The 18136-nt window shown below is 36.2% G+C and overlaps 1 non-coding gene across 1 annotated transcript; it reads right to left on the minus strand.

The window, feature by feature from the left end:
* Nucleotides 1–15961: 15961 nt before the first annotated feature.
* On the minus strand, nt 15962–16034 carry TRNAK-UUU (transfer RNA lysine (anticodon UUU)). The gene has a single exon. It is a non-coding gene; the product is annotated as a tRNA-Lys (tRNA).
* Nucleotides 16035–18136: the final 2102 nt, after the last annotated feature.

Here is an 18136-nt window from a genome sequence, read left to right on the forward strand (position 1 = left end):
GATTTTGAATTTTGAAGATAAGAAAAATTAACTTGGTTTTGAAATAGAAGATAACTTCAAAGTTAAATTGAACTTTGAAGTTTGGATTAAAATTTGAATATACACATGATTTTGGAATTTTCAAAGTCAAAATTGAACTTTGGAATTGAATTTTTGAACTTTTTTGAAATGAGATAGAATTGAATTTGAATTTTATAGATAAGTTTTGATCTGAGAAAAGAATTACTTGGAATTTTGAAAAAGAAAATTTTGAAAATATGATGCAATTCTATCCTAAATGATGGATGAATTCAAATAATTTTGAAATTGGATTCGAAAATCATATTTCATTCTTTTAAACGAATGTAAATAAGATTAATGATATAATACACTCCTGACTATGGTCATTGAATGTATTATATAATAATCATATCTAAATTCAAATGAAGAATCAAACATATTTTGGTGCTTTTATAGAGCTTAGAATGAAATTAATTCTCAATATATCCTGACTATGGCCATTGATATATGTATTGAATCAATTTTAAACTAAACTCTGATAAAAGAGAAAAATATTTAAAGAAGACATGATGAATTTTGAAAAGGATCCAGTGTGGATCCAGTGTTATTTTATAAAAGATAAAAATACCAAGTCTTGTTTATATCCTGACTATGGCCATTGATATAAATCATCAACTTAGGATTAATTACCTTTTACGAAATGGTGCACGTGCCATTCGTATTCCCATTTGTGAGATTTTGGAAAATAAAGATAAAAGCATGAAGATAAGCAATTTATGATATTTACGATGCTCATTTATTCTATCTAAACAGGAAATGTAAAGTTTTTCATTAAGGTCTAACTTATTACATCATTAACTGGAAATTGAAATCTTAATTCAAGAAGAAAGATAGCCTTTTTCATATATTTTCTGCAAAATGTAAGTTAGTACAAGGCAATAGACAAGCGAACATGTAAGAAGAAGCATCATATTGGAATCAGCATGCATATGGCTATGCTGAATGAGTATATAGATGTTTAGAGTGAATGTGTATAATATATCTTATATTGCCTATATGGAGTAGGAAAAGGGTTTTTGTATCTAAAGAATGTATTTAGCTGGGAATAACACCTATGCTAGTTAAATAACATATATTATATCTAAACTAAGCATGGAAAATGTAGGTAATGTACATAGCTAAAATAAGGACAGCTATACAGGGGCAGTATACTGACTTAGTGCAGTGGGTAGTGAAATGAGATGAAGTGGCAGATAAGTAAATGGCAAAGATGGTGATGTAGTGGAAGATATGAATGTGCAGTGGCAAAGTGAATGCAACTGGCAGCAGTGATGTGCAATAGTGCGGCTAACAGGGATATAGTGTGACAATAGTGGTGCCGGTATTAAAGTGTCAAGGATGAGATGTATGGCATACCTTCACGCAGCAATCAGTCCATAAAAACAATTATCAGTATAATCCATGATACCCAATTAGTGAAATCTTCAGCACCACCTGTCTTAATTTGCCAACTTTTGTAAGACCAAAAAGATGAACTTCAATATTTGTTAGTAAGTTAAACTTACACGGTGAATTAAGGTTGTCAACTGACAAATCAACAAACTCTTTAACAGCAGGGAGTTAGTGAGGCTTAAACAAATAACATGGATTTCTCACACAGTAAGTCAATGGATTCTTAGCAACATCGTACAGGGGATTCTAATCAATCAATTGGCTTTAGTAGCATCGCCAGCATCGACATAAAAGGATTCTCAGAGGCAAAGAATGTGATGCATCATTTTGGGTCGGAATGCCACAGAAATGACTGAAATCTATGGTGATTATGAGTCAAAGGAGTGGTTGATCTGGGTGAGATGCCACAGGGTAAACCAGTGCTGGTGGATATATGTGGAAAATGTGCAGGTGAAGTGGGAGGCTATGCCGTTGGTACAAAAAATCATAGCAGCAGTCGGGCTCTGGTACCACAGCAATGCTTATTACTATTGTAAGCACTATGAAGATACAGTGCACTGTAAGGTGCTTAGGTGATGCAATGAGTGGGGTGCAATATGGGGACGTACGAAGCCAAGTTGGCAAACCTTGTCTTCCTGTAAATGTGGAAGATAGATGTGAAGTATGTAATTCTGAGAAACTAATTTTATGTAGAATCTACACTAAATTAGTTGCCAACATCACCCTTCCATGCTGAGTAGGGGGAGATAAACTCACAGAAGTGGAAAAATTCCAAGTATGGCCGGAGAATCTTAAGTGTTGATGATGTTACTTGGTCAGCCCCACAAATGCGAAAGTTGCAGTTATTAACAAAAGAACAGTTAACTCCACTTTCCCCACAACACGACTTGTTGAAAGTTAACATGGTTGTGAAATTTAAGGCATTCATAAAGGGGGTTACAAAATATTAAATGCAGAGATATACAAATGAAGTTGTGGTAAGGTGGGTCGTTGTTATGACATGTAAGATGTGAGTGTTGACAGTGGCAGGGAGGTGGTGAGGGCTTTGGTGCTCCTAAATATATCCATGAGATAAAGATGCTGGAACAAGAGAACTCTCCGGAATCTGAGAAAGATTTTTTTTTATCAAGAGCACTTAGCTTTTTTTTTTTTTTTTAAGGAAAAGTACTGCACAACAAACAAACAATGATAAAGGTTTATACATAGCATGTAAAGAATGCATAATCCAATATATAAAAGTACTTAACTGATGATGGGGATAGCACCGTTCAAAGACAACACATGCATCTTCTCTGCACGCTAAGAGCTTCCATATGGTAAACATCACCAACTCTTCTAAAATTTGTGGCCAGTCCTGGAATTCAAGCAAGGCCCATGCCAAAAGTATCAATGTCAGAGTCACCAGACCCAGGCAGGTGGCTATTCTCTAATTTTCTGAATACCAATTCAACGAGCATAATCCATCCACATCAACGATTCCAAATATACTTCCTCAAATTACTAGAAATTGTCGTGTAAACACCATAGGCTACACTCGTTGATAATATAGGGACAATCTCCGCTTCACCAGCAAAAAAATTTTGTTAATTGCCTTTCATTAACTAAAGCATTTGTGACACCTGTACCAACCAAAGATGAAAAAGTCCCAACAACAAAAAGCTTTGAACCATTACGCTGTAAAATAGAACAATACATGTTGGAAACAAGATCTTGTAAAAAAAAAAAACAGATGTCAATGCAAAAATATGGAAATCTTTCCCATTAATGAATCTCAAGGACTTTTACAGTTTTACCAATATTCCCCCCCCCCCCATTCACTGCAAAAAATGAGTACGATGTTCCAGCCAAAGCAACCTGAAAAGCATTATTAAGACAACTATGGAAGAACTTCGTAATAGATCCAACACTAATTGCCAGAGGTGGCTTCAGAGAAACAGTTGGTGTTGGAAGCCATACAAGCATGAAATCTGCAATAATTGCCACCACCACATCCGCTAACACAAAATCAAGCTCCTTGACACATTTTTTTTTTGGCATTCATACTCTGCAGTGGTCAACGCCAATATACTCATGTCAGGATCACCCATTTCATTGGATTTGATCCTTTGGCCACATCTGTGTAGCTTGTATCGACGATTGCAAGAATGTAAGCATAGATTTTAATTTCTTCAATAATTCCTTGAGCGATCCACTAGATATCTTTCGAATTGTTCTACAAGCTTGAACGTCCCCTATCCTGGAATCATAAAATACAACAGGGACTGCAAAATTCCAGGTAAAACTTCGACCTGCTATGAACTCACAATTGCATTGTGAACTTCAGGGGAGTCTGGTCCATCACAGAAGCTTACACCAACTGACCTTGTCTTCTTAATAAAGGAGATTATAAAAAGAATGAATGTGGTCACCCCTTTTCATATTCAAGACCATATACCTTGATAAATAAGCGCTAGGTGCTAGTGAAACGAGATGAGGGGAGATGATACCATGCTGAATCAAAAACATAAAACTGAAAAATATATCTATATGATGCCATAGTGAATACAAATATGCAGACGTTAATGCTGGAAGAACTGAATAGGTGCACAGAGATGACACAATACCAATCAAGAGTTGATTGAATGAAGAAAACGCAAGGTGAACACATACATAGGACAAATAGTGGTTGTGAGTGATGTGGGATCCTAACCCATCTCTCGTGACCATGCCATCCTCTATCTTTTAATGCTCCAGAGCATAACATAAAAAATAGAAAAAAAAATCGAGAAAGCAGCAATGTATATGTTAACTAAACCAGATGCGTGAACTTCTCTTGTAAAGAGATATACAGAGGGCGATCAACATGCCCAAGAGCAAGGAATACCTGGACTGTTGCAACTTCGAAGCTTGAAGATCCACTACTCATTTCTGGAAGCACTCCTGCCATGACAATATAAGAGAATACACCTGCTATGAATCTCGGCTTAGGTGTGAACAACGACCATATCCGAGGTCAACAAGGTTATTCTAGTTGAGGATTAATATAACACTGATGAAACCGAAATGGTGGCTGTTGGTGGACTATGTCGATTCACTCATCGTTTGGTAGCAAAGATCTTGAATCCATAGATTCCAAAATGACGCCCCAGCACCAAAATTCTTGATTGCCGCAGAGATCTCATCTGCTAAAATCACACTTCCTCCAAACAATTGGTCTTACCCATTGCTTCAAACAAATCATTAGGTCTGGTCTATTTAACTTCTTAGCACTGATTTGAATTCCTGAGATTCAATCCGTATGATACAACGAAACAAACACCACAGGATGCAAGTTATGAAATATCCCAGCGAAACCCAATGTCGAGGGAGGGTAGACAGATAGTTTATGACTGAAGTAAAATGCGTAGATGCAAAGAGGATGAAAAAATATGATGAAATACTGAAGCTAATATGTAGTCATAAAATAAAGAACGGATGCATATAAACTACGGAGGCAACCCAAAAACCTAAATGAAAATAACAAACCAAACGGGAAGAGACATTAGACATCATGAAAATGCAATGAGGCAAAAGGATGCTTAAATGGAGAAATACATAAAACATAAAACACAATCAGGAAAGCGACGAGCAAAGATTTTCATGGAACATGACCGAACATTTAAACAAAACACAGAAACGAGAAACAAGATCAATGCCTCAAAACAGAGAAATAAAATGTAACCACAGATTTTATGACGAAATCAAATGCAGGGTGATTAACCCCTTTGATCCGGATAAATCGATCCAGAATCTGGTTTTGCTTCTGACGATCTAAATCCATTTTAAGCTAAAACAACCCATATGTTACGATGAACACAGGGTTGACGCTATATGGGGTTACTGTATAAAAAGAAAATTTGAAACAACAACAGAAGAAATGGAGATAACGAAGAGGAGATACAAAGTTAACTGTAAAATAAAAAAAAAAATAGAAATGAAGGAAGCGAAATATGTTAGAATCTGGGGATTCCTATGGATCTTGCAGAGGGATACGTTGATGTGGCACAAGCCACCCAACCTTCATCCATGGTGTACTAATGGTGCGAAAGAAAAAGAAAGAAAAAAAAAGAAATGAAGCAGAGAAGGAAAAAGGGAGGGGATAAATAACTGCAAGGAGAAAATGAACATGAACTGAAGTTCGAAATCAGATGAATCGACGATGCCATTGCGAGGCATCGTCGGTCATCAGCACACAAAAAAAAAGAAATCTAAACGACAATCTGAAACCCACTACGAATTGGCAATGGAAATAGGCACTGGAAATCCAATAATGCAAACGGGAAATTATATATATATCGATGAGGAGATTGAGCTTCTAAAAAAAAAGAGTCCCTTACCTTGGTTTTGCAGAAAATCTAAAGGAGGAAGGAAAAACCCCTTCCGGCAAGGGAGGAAGCACCATAGGGGAGAGGGATCGTGATGTATGCCAGAAGAAATCCCGAAAGGGTATTAGGGTGAGAGCGGATATGCAGAAGGAGAAGAGACGATTGGGAGATGCGGGGGCGAAGGCCTCTAGAAGGATAAAGAGGAGGGATGCGAGGGTGAGAGGCGGTGCCTTCCCCTCTTCCCCCTATAAGCTTTTATAAAAAAAAAAAGGGAAGAAGCTTCGAGAGAGGATATTTTCGAAAACCCCAAAAAAAAAATAATGAAAATAAAAAAGGGACGACTGTTTTTAGAAAAATTTGCAAAAAAGATGGTTTTACCAAAATGATTTTGCAAAAAGAGGTTTACTTGATCAATTTTTTTTAATTTTTTTCTAATTTTTTATCCTTTTTTTTCTTCATTTTATATATAAAGCTATGAAACTAAGAAAAGTAAAGGATTTAGAAATCCTTTTAGAATTTTTCAGAAATATTTACAAATGGAAGGGTTTTCTGAGAAATTTGGGTTTGATTTCTTCAGAAAATGGGTTTGGACCCAAGTTTTGAGAAAATATTCAAGTTTTAAACCTCAAATTGAGGAATATAACATGATGGATTCAAACGGGTACCGAATGGACTGTCTGAGCCTTTCAAAGGGTTATTTTGGTAATTTGAAATTTTAGTTTTAAAAATTTGGATAACGAGGCTCAGATTTGGATTTAAAACATTGGGTCCGGCTTCGAAATCGAATTTGAATATATCAACATGGAATTTAACCCGAAAGATCTGAAGAATAATTAAAATTTAGTTTTGATTTTCTCAGAAGATGGAGCCTGGGGAAAAAAGGTTATTTTTACAAACCTTTGAAAAATTTGGGGTGTTTACAGCTCCACATCAACAACAAGAGAAATCAGTCCCTCTCATAAGGTTTAGAGAAAGAAAAAGAGCCATGTATACAAGTTCTGAAAGATCATACCCGCCAACGATCTATCAGAGCGCCAATGGATTCATGTACACTTATGCATTAAGATTCAGTTTATGTTTTGCTTTCAACGATTTAGCGCAAACATGTTTAACTATCCTTTTAGTTTTTTCAATGGATGCCAAATCCAACAAGAGCCTCCTTCGTCGAGCTTCTCCTGTGTCTGGCAGTTTCTGTTAATGGAGAGACATGAAACAAAGAGTTTTGTCGAGAAGGTTTGATTGTCATACCATCGAGTCTCTGGTAAGCTGATTTTGGCTCACCCTCCAACGACGGGCGGCAACGACAGGGATAAGGTGTTTAGGGTTTAAGAAGGGTTGAGACCCTTCTCATCGCTTTTATATTTTTATAATTTTGTTTGTTTTATTATTATCTAAATTACTTTTCTACCCTTGATTTTTTTGTTATTTTCTTCTGCATCCCCTATGAAGTGCTTTACCAGTTTTCCCATGTTCTACCTGTTAATTTCTAAATGTGCCCCTCTAATGAATTACTTTTTATACCCCTATAGTCTTTTTGTTTTCTCACATGTCCTCATTTTTTCGAAATTGAGTCTCTATTTTTGGCAAATTTCAAGAATCCATTTGTTCTGAAATTTTCAGAAAACCACATGACATTTTCTGATTAACTCAAAAAGTTCTGTATTTATTGTTTTAGGCTTATGAAATTACAAAAAAGTGGTTCTTTTGTTTGGTTTACCGTTTAGTGTTATTTTTGATAAAAATAAAGTTGGATTTAGATTGTGTTTCATATTTCTTTTAAATACATGATTACTTGTTGATTAATTTCTAAAAATTAGATATTTTTGTGTTCAAAAGTTAGATTAAGCACTTGTTTCACACAACACAAGAAATATCTTTGTGTGTGGGAAAGTTTTGACATTATGAAATGCTTGATAATAAATATGATATCTGAAATGATCATGATTAATGCTATGTTATTGTCTATATTTTTGGATGTTGAATTTTTGCTTATTATTATTTGTTGATATAAAATAATAAAAAACAAAAAATGACTAGTAGGGTGTATGCTACCAAACTAGAAAAAACTGATAAATTGAATGACACAAACTTTTATATATGAAGATGAGGATTCCTCTTATTTTGAATTTAGAAGGCATCGAGAATGCCTCGAACATAGAAATGCAAAACCCTCAAGAAGTTGCTTCAGAGGAAAGCAAGAATGCATACACTAAATATAAAAAAGTACACTGGCTAGAATTATCATGCTTCCCTACCTAGAAGATGATCGCATTAGGGTATTTGATGATTACCCCACTGCTAAATTCATGTTTAAGGCAATATTCACCAAGTATAATAGTACCTCTAAGACTAACATTCACTTGCTCTTAGAACAATACAATTCTTGCATAATGCAAGAGAATGACAATATAATTGATCATGTGAACAAAATGTTAGTGATGACAAAAAACTTAGCCATTGATGGGAATGTGATCCTAGATTGTATGCAATATCAATCATTCTGTATAGTCTACCTTCTTATGGAGAATGGTCAAAGTAACTCTTTGGCTGAACTCTAAGCATCTAACTCTTGATCAGCTGCCAACTTAATTGAAAATTAAGCAACAACATATGCAACAAAATAAGAAAAGTAAAATATATTTCGCTAGAGATGCTTTCAGTGATAGTTATGGACCCCCTAGGCACCCGTAATTTAAGAAAAAGCTATTTAAACATTTTGTCAATTTTAAAATAAAGAAATGTCTAATATTTCATAAACCACATGAAGCCACCTCCTAGGTAAAGTACTTTAAGTGTGGCAAACTTGGTCACTTCAAGAGGGATTGCCGAAGTCATCAAAACAACAACAATAGGCACAACAAGAAATGATGGGCAAAATAAGAGGCATAATATAATATGTGTAATATGGAAGTGCTTATATGCGAACTAAGAACTTTCTACATGGTGGGTGGACTCTAAAGCAACACGTCACATTGCAAAGAGCAGGGAAGAGATAGTGAAGATGACAAAATACAAATCCTAGGAACATCGGGTGTATATTGGTAACAACACCTACTCTGATGTTATGGGTGTTGGAACATATTATATTGACGTATCTATGAATAATGTCTTACCGACTGATGTTTTGTTTGTTCCATCCATGCGATGAAATCTGGTGTATGTTCTTGCACTGATTAATAAGAGATTTGAAGTTAGGTTTGTCTCAAGAAAAGTAACTGTCAGTAAGAATGATCAAGTCAAGTTTGAAAGGCGCTTTTACCAAGATCATAGATTGTTTAAGCTTCTTGCTTCTGATATGAATAAAGTTGCATCAGCTTGTACTTATATTGATAGTGTTCTTAATGTTGATGTAAATGTATGACACAAAAAACTAGGACATATTAATCAAAATAAAATGAAGAAATTTGTCAAACTAAATTTAATGCCTAATTTTGAAGAAACATTCTTTCATAAATGTGAATCATGTATACATAAAAAAATGATAAAAACCCCTTTTTCAATTGATGTAATTAGAACATCTAAACTATTAGAATATTCATATAGATGTTTATACACCTTTTAAGACCCAATTTCATAAAGGAATGCAGTACTTTATAGCTTTCATTGGTGATTACTCAAAATATAGTTATATATATCTTATAACATATAAGTTATAGTCATTAGAGAAATTTGAAGAATATAATCAAGAAGTTGAAACCCAACTTACAGGGAGAATTAAGGTCTTAAGGTCAGACCGAGGAGGAGAATACACCTCAAATGAATTTTCTAAATATTATAAATAGAACAAAATTAAATCTCAAACAACAACACCTAGAACACCACAACAAAACAATTTTGCAGGAAGATATAATAGAAATTTGCATGACACGGTAAGATCCATGTTGGCTCATGCATCATTATTCAAGGTATTTTGAGGGAAAGCTATTTATACAGTTATATATGTTTTGAATATGATTTCATGTAAGGCCATTGTCACTACACCCTATGAGTTATAGACTGTAAAAAAAGCTAGACTTTAGACATCTTTGAAGATGGAGTTCAGTAGCTTACATAAAAATCATAGATCGATCTAAAAATAAAATAGATATTAGATCTATAAAATATATATTTATTGGATATCCAAAAGGATCTAAAGGTTATCGATTTTATCATTTTGATAAGGTTTAATTGAAGGTAGAGACACAATATTCTCTGAAGAGCAAAACATGAAACTAGTCATCCGTGTCAGATGTTATGCTTGTTCGATTTTCTTATAGTTTGAGCCATCTTGTCAAGTGTATTATGCTCACTTGATTTTCTTATGATTTGAGCAAGCTTATCAGATGTGTCATGCTTACTTGGTCTTCTTATGGTTTGAGCAAACTTGTCAGATGCACATCTAATTTTCTTATGGTTTGAGCAAACTTGTCAGATGTGAATAAGTACTCACTAACCTCATGTAAGAATTTTTGGGACAGTTGAGCGAGCTCCTGCCATGTGGATCTAAGGAATCTGTTTTTCCACCAAGGAGCTTAGGGAACACTGGACTTCAATACTCAATGCAGAGGTAGAGCTATTGCAGTATGCCTAGTAATGTGCAATATGTTGACTATAGGGAGAATGATAAGATTCTGAGCTATGAGTCATAGGGAAATGAATGCCTTGACGGAGGGTTCTTGACTTTGATGCAAGTATTTTGGTGACTATCTGGGATATTATAAATGAAATGAATGAATGAACACCCATTAAATGGTCGATGATGCCAAATTGGGACAGGAGAGTGGTGCCCCTCTAGATAAGCAGGATTAGAATAATAATTGTGTGAAACAATGCATATAATGCAATAGCAACTAAACAAAAAGAATTAATAAAATATTCATGCATGTATAGGCAAACTTGCCATAGGTTTGTGTGTTGGTGCAAGACACACCTGAGGGTGGACCTCTAAGTTGGGAGAGTCGACTCATTTTGGATTTTGGTATTATATTCTACTATAAAAGTTGACCATGTGTTGGGTGAGTGGATTTATCTTCATTTGGATTTGATGTTTTGTTCTAAGAGTCGATATCTGAGTTGGGTGGGTCGGCTTCTCTTGGTTTATGTTGAGTGTTATGTTCAAAAGTTGAGAGTTGACCCATGTGTTGGGTTAGTCGACTCCTTATATGATGTATAATTTTGTTAAGCTAAGAGTCGATTCATAGGTTGAGAGAGTTGATTCCTCTTCTAGTTATGGATATTATGTTTAGTTTTGAGAGTTGACTCATGGAAATATAGTCTACTCCTGATTGCTCTTTTATAATCAATTAATTCAATTGAGGGTCAGACCCTAAGTTGAGAGGGTCGACCCCTCTCGAGTTTACTTTATAGTGTGTGTTCTTTTGGTTCATGAGTCGACTCTGATATGGGGTGAGTCAACCTCTATTTGTGAATGATCAACCATTTTCATGTTAAGACTTGAGTTTTAGTCATGATGAGATTTTCAATCGTATATGCTTGTTAAGCTAGTTTTGTGGTCTGTGTTGAGTGTTGGATCATACTGAGACTGTAGTTTGTCTTACTTCACTACTTAAATTGTTTTTCAAGTGATGTCTTGGAAGAAAGGATCTGCGAGGAGCACTAAGCTCGGTGAACTTTTGGATGACAGACTTGAGACTGATTCTGGGTATTGTTTTGAATTTTTGAACTCTATCATATACCAATATGATATATTTTATAAACTCATATATTGTAAAATGAATGATCTTCTTATTTTTACATAAGTGTGCAAAATGGTTTTGTGAATTTGGATCTTGGTTTGGAACCTGTGTTTCAAAAAAGAGTTTTTAAGGTAAAGCCTTCCGCTATGTTTGCTTTCGAAAGAAGAAATTTTGAAATATGTTTATTAAAAGAAAATAATTTTAGGGTTTCACAGCACGCCAGTTAGAACCTTGTAGTAAAAGGGATAAAATTAAGTAATAATGATTACTCAGGTGAAGGACAAGAAAGATTGATTGTCCCATATGCATAAGCTATTTAAAGCTTGATGTACACTATGTTATGTACATGGCCTCATATCAGCTTTGTTATTGTCATCGTTAGTCACTAACAAAGTAGTCCTAGTTGACTTCATTGGCAAGCAGTGAAGAGAATATTTAGATAGTTGAAAAAGGCTAAAAGCTTGCAATTATATTTTCAAGAGGATAACTTAGAACTGACTAGATATTCTGATGTTGCTTTTGTTGGATCACTTAAAGCTAGATTTTTTTATGCTAGAGCAAGACTCCAATAGTGGAAAAAAGAGCCATGCATCATGTTTTGACTCGCATGGCCAAGTGAGAGATGTTAACTATATATGGCAATCAAAGTGACCATGTTGCCCCATGCGTGCATGGGTCCTTGCGTTAAGGAGAGAGTAGGGCCCACTCTCTTGTTAACCTGTGGATTGTCCGGTCCAGGGCATATTCAAAAATGTTTTCTAAAACTTATTGCATAAGTAATTTTGAAATAAAATTGGATTTCATTCATTTTTTCTTTGGATACAATTTTGCATGGATTAAACTTCCCCATTCATAGCTACCCAAGGGAGGCTATTTAAGCTCCAGCCTTTGCACTGCAGGATCATTTTGTGAAAGGAATCTCCCCTCACGAAGGCCTTATTCTAATACCCGTTGATCTCTTTGTTTTTCTCTCTATTTCTCTCGCTCTTCACGCACACCGGCGATCTATATGCGCAATAACCTAAAAAGAGCTGGTCGCACTGGCTCAGCCTGCCATACCTACGATCGGTGGTGTAAAACTTTGAGGCTAGGACCCTTGCCTTAGGGCTTGATTAATTAATAGTAAAGTTGAAACAACTTTATGCTTCACTAGCTTATGTGTTTTTTTGTTTTCTTTTATTTTAGTCTTCAGGTATTTCTTAAGTTAAGGTTGATTAGATAACTGGATGGTTAGGTCACACTATTATAACCTAAGGGTTTCCGAGGCTATTCCCCATCTTTTGTCTATAAAAAAAGTACTGAAACGCAGTGTGATAGCATTGATGATAATTTGTTGTGTTGTTGAATAATAAGGTTGCAAATGGGTCAGATCTAGGTTAACCAAACGCTAGATATGGCTTCCAGTGAGTGGTCTAGTTCTGAATCCGGATCTGGCCCAAACACATGTAGGGTTGTGGATCTGGATATGGACTGCCCCCCTTGACACAGGATTCACAGAAAATGAGTTGGGTTTTGTGAAATACATAATGCATAACAGGTCCGACCTGGTTTCGACCCGATTCCAAACTTATTTATTTAATCAATTTCATATTTGTGCAGGATCCGATGTGTTTATAAAATGGAACACCGGATCTACACAAATTATCTTCAGTCAGGTTGGAATTGGATAAAGATCCGACCCGCAGGCATCCCAATGGAACAAGGTGGGGATCAAAGAAAATCTAAGGTAGAAGATTTCCTTTCATTTTTTGAAACGATCATGATTTCCTCAAATCAATTTGTTTGAAGCAATGCATGCATCATCATATATCACTACAAGTTGGAATGCACATGTTCAAAGTGCTCAACAGGATTCAGCATTTGTGGATGTCTTGTCATGTTAACGTTTTCCAGTTTTACATAAATGAGGTTAGGTTTTTGTGGACCATCTTGGTCGTGGTTTAGTGGGGGGGGGGGTGTCAACGGGTCTGGTTTACCTGGAACCGACCCAGACCAAACCTTATATGGTCCGGGTATATATGGTGACAAATAAGAAGACTCGATTAAGACCTGGGTCCGGACTTGAATGTCCCCCGAGTATAGTTTTTGAAATTTTATACCAGACCCAAACACAACCCGACCTGAATTCCGATTAAGACCCGCAAATTTTCAATCTAAAAATGATAAAAAATATTACTTTACCGTGTATGGTCCGGGTCTGGTTCATGTAGTTCTTATGTAGTCCGGGTATGGTTTCTCTTACAATAGACCTGATTAGACCCAAGTTCGGACCCGATACCGTACCCGAAAATCTGGATGGTGGAGTAATGTTTTCTAGCAGTTCTTTTTAATTATGGTGACCATTCACCCACAGTACATCTCATCCCAGGTGGCTGCCACAAGAAGAGTTTCCTCCATCTTCATATTCCTTCTACCCACCACCATTTTCAGCTCTCTCTCTCTCTCTCTCTCTCAATTTTCTCATGCTACACAAACGAGTTGTTTTTTCATTAGGAACTTCCTATAAGCAAAATTTTCTTGTCCTGTGAGAAATTTTTTCACTTCCAAACATTAGTAACAAATATTTACAATATTTTGAACTTATCAAGAAAAATGTTATTTTTATCACCATTTCAAATGACGGTGGCCATCTCGGTCTGGCCAGACCTATGCCTTGGCCTGAGTCCAACCCAACTCCGTTATACTCAGGCTTAGATCAGGCCCTTTAGGCCTGATCCCGTTACTGGGCTGGCTTATCGTGATGGGCTGCAAAATGCAGCCCGAGCCGAACCCAATATATATGAGCTGGCTCCCGGCCCAATGGTCACCCCTAGTTTTAGATGGCCAAAATATTACAATATTATCATTTCTACCAAAATGCCATGATTTTACGGAGATATTCACTAGAAAATGAGAACTGAAAACATGAGAAGCAACGTGTGAACTGCGATTTTCATGGATTTTTTGTTTTTTTTTTCTCTTGAATCTAACCGTAAGGATCTAATCTATATACTTGGTTTTATAAGAATCCACTCTTGAATCATCCAATTTTGATGAATAAACAAGATTTTTTGAAGGCTTTAAAATCAATTGCTCATAATCTTCATAAATATTCAAACATTCAAAAATCACATTTTTCATCAAAAATAAATGATCCAATAAATTTACCATGCCAAGCACATCCACATGGTTGGATTTACAAAAGAAGGGTTGGGAATGCCCATATTTTTAGTTTTCATATTCTAGTGACATTGTCACCGTTATATCGACTATTTAACAAAGAAAAGGATACTTTATATATATATATATATATATATATATATATATATATATATATATATATATATATATATCTTGTTATGAATATACTTTAATTAATTAATTAATTAATTTTTGTTGGTATTTTACTGATAAAAACATAATAAAATCATATTCAATTCCTCAAAGGAATTTATCTATTTGTCATCATTTTGCCACTTTAAACTCTCTCGCTTTTTTATGACGAGGAACCCTCACGGAAGCTAGGAAAACCCTAGGTGGGGCGCACGACCGCCCTGCCTTATATGGCCCACTACGGACACACTGCCACTTTAAACACTTGTCACTACGCAGCTGAGCACAACATTTAAACTTTTTTTGTTTTTTTGAAAGGCCTTTGAACCTGCAACGTCCCAACACAAGGTGACTTGCACTAGCTGCACTTACCAAACAACCGACATTTAAAATTTGAAAACATAAATCAAGCTGCAATACAATATGGAGGCACAGATACTGCAATAAGCAAAACACAAAAGATGAAAGGCTCAAAGGGCTCACAGACCATTCTAAACAATATTTTGAGTACAGCAGAGTCTAGCTTATGGTTTTTGTGCTTAGGGATGGCAGTGGACCGGGGGACAACGGCCCCGCCCTGCCTTGCCCCGTTTGGACCGGGGATGAAGGGCATGAAACGGGGATGGAGGCGGGGATGAAGGTTAAAATCTATCCCCGTGCGGGGATGAAGGCGGGGATGGACTTACGCTTTCCCCTGCCTCATCCCGTCCCATCCCCCTCTCAATCCCCGCTTTTTCCCGTCCCCAATCCTTTAAGGGATGACTATAGACCCAGGGGAAAGGGCCCTGCCCCGCCTCACCCCTGTTTGGACTGGGGATGGAGGACATGAAACGGGGATGGAGGTTAAAATCCATCCCGTGTGGAGATGGAGCGGGGATAAAGGTTCAAATTTTGAAACGGGGAGGGGAGGGGGTGGAGTCCTTGTCCCTCCCCCCGCCGTCCACTGCCATCCCTATTTGTGCTGCTGCATTATAAATTATATTAATAATGAAACGCACAAACCTCCCTATAGTAAATTATCTATTCGAGTCAAAGCATGTTTTTTTAGTTAACAGATTTAATCTATAAATTAAAATAAGAAATTGTTTTGCATGAGTGTTAGGAAGTAAGGACGAATTATCTGAATACGAGTCAAACCGGTTCCAAACGAGGACGAAGCAAAAGGAGACTAAAATATAACGCCGTCTGTGGGAATCGAACCCACGACCACGTGGTTAAAAGCCACGCGCTCTACCAGCTGAGCTAAGACGGCAAGCTTGACATCAAGTTATGAATATATACTTACATCCTTTTTAAATTTACGTGGTTCAGCCTTCCCTTCTAGACGGTTACTTCAACGTTCATCATGACATGGGAAGAGCTTACGATTGGGCTATTAAATGAACCGCACCGAACCAACAAAACATGAGGGGTTTAAACTTAGTTCATTTTTTGTGGCGGGCCGAGCCTAGTTCGAGCTCCAATTAATTAATACAAAACTAATTTTGGATTAAACATGCATTTTTATTAAAAATATTAAAATAATATCTGTACGTGTCAGTGTCCGTGTCAGCATCTCCGAGTATGTCCGCTTGTGTCACTGCAACATAGTTAAAGGGTTTTATTCCTATAGGTTATTGCAGGAGTAAGGCATGGTTGGTGTTGATGAAAGAAAGAATGATATTTTGGAAAGTGGTGATATATATATATATATATATATATATATATATATATATATATACATATATATTAAATAGGCGAGCTGGGGTTAGGCAGACTCCCACCTGCTATACAACCATACCATTTGGCTTTGAACATGCAACGTCCCATGCACAAGGTGACGTGCATACACTGCTACTACCAAACAAGCGGAGCCCCCCGTTGGAAAGTGGTGATAAATAGTTGTAAGCAAATAATTTTTAATATTATTTTAGCTTAGCAAAATAATTTTGTAATATTATTTTAATATTATTCTAGGCCAAGATATGACTTCTGATTAAGACCGAATTTGATGATCGATGCAGCCGATCAAAGGTGCAAGGAACAAGAATAAGTTAATTGAGATGTAAATATTTGGGCACTTTTGTCTCCTTTGTTTTATTTTCTTTTTTGGTATACACTTAACAATCACAGCATTAATTTTGAAAATATTGTGAAAAATGCCATATTTCGATTGCGATATTGAACGGCCAGAATATTGTGATGTTGTCATTTTATTGAAATTGCTATGACTTATATTGTGCTATTTGCATTTATAATGCCTACACCTGTGGAAGAACAAGTTACTTATTTTTTGCATACTTATTTTTTGCACCTTTTCCATATTTTCCTTCCTAATTCTAGTCTATTTCTTTTTGCTGATAAAAATGCTATAAAAGCGAAAATTTCAATTTCTCAAAAGAAATTGGCTGGCATTATTTTGCCATTTTGAACTTTTGTCACTATGGTAACAATCTCTTATCTTTTCCCATTATTTTTATTTATTTTGCTATCGGTAATCCGCCTTATGCCTAATTCAACCTTGGATGGTTAAGAATGAAAATCCTATCAAAATCCTCCCCATTTGAACTGGGGATGGAGGACATGAAACATGGAATGGACTGGGGATGAAAATTAAAATAAAAACCCATACGGGGATGGAGGGCAGGATGGACTTACTCTTACCCCGCCCCATCCCCTATCGTCATTAAAAAATTACTATTATACCCTTATACATATTATAAAAGATTTTTTATATAAAAGATTTTATTATATATATATATATATATATATATATATATATATATATATATATATATATATATATATATATTTTTTTTTTTTTTAAAACCCTTTCTCAAATCTCTCCTCTCTCCTTCCTCTAACGAGTCGTGCAAGCTCTCATTTCTCAACTCCTCTTTCTCTCCTTCCTCTAACGGTAGAAAGCAACAACGATGAAAGGATCGGGGAAATGGGGCCCCACCACTCTTGGTTCTGTTTGGGTCGGGGATGGAGGACATGAAATGGAGGTTACATGCAATCAAAACCGATGCAGGGATGAAAGGTAAAATTTTGAGATGGGTTGGGGTAGAGACCTTGTCCCTTGCACTCGTCTCCATCCACTGCCATCCCTAAGTCTCACATAAAGATGTGAGTTGTGTTTCAAAAATGTAGCTCAAGCAAGAGTTTATCGAAGCAGGTTATATGCCCCCCCCCCTCCCTGAAGACGCAGGTGCGTGTTCGGGGGTCTGAATGAGCGCCATATATATAAGCAAGTGGAGCTCGTATCCCCGTGTGTGTCAGTATCACTTAGCGTCAAAGTCGGGTGCGATTGCAAAGACTTAAGTACCCTTTCTCGCCATGAAATGACAGTTCAATAAAAGAACAAAAATGTCA

This window comes from Nuphar pumila, chromosome 13 (assembly GCF_984573655.1).
Source record: "Nuphar pumila chromosome 13, dmNupPumi1.hap1.1, whole genome shotgun sequence".
Lineage (NCBI taxonomy): Eukaryota > Viridiplantae > Streptophyta > Magnoliopsida > Nymphaeales > Nymphaeaceae > Nuphar > Nuphar pumila.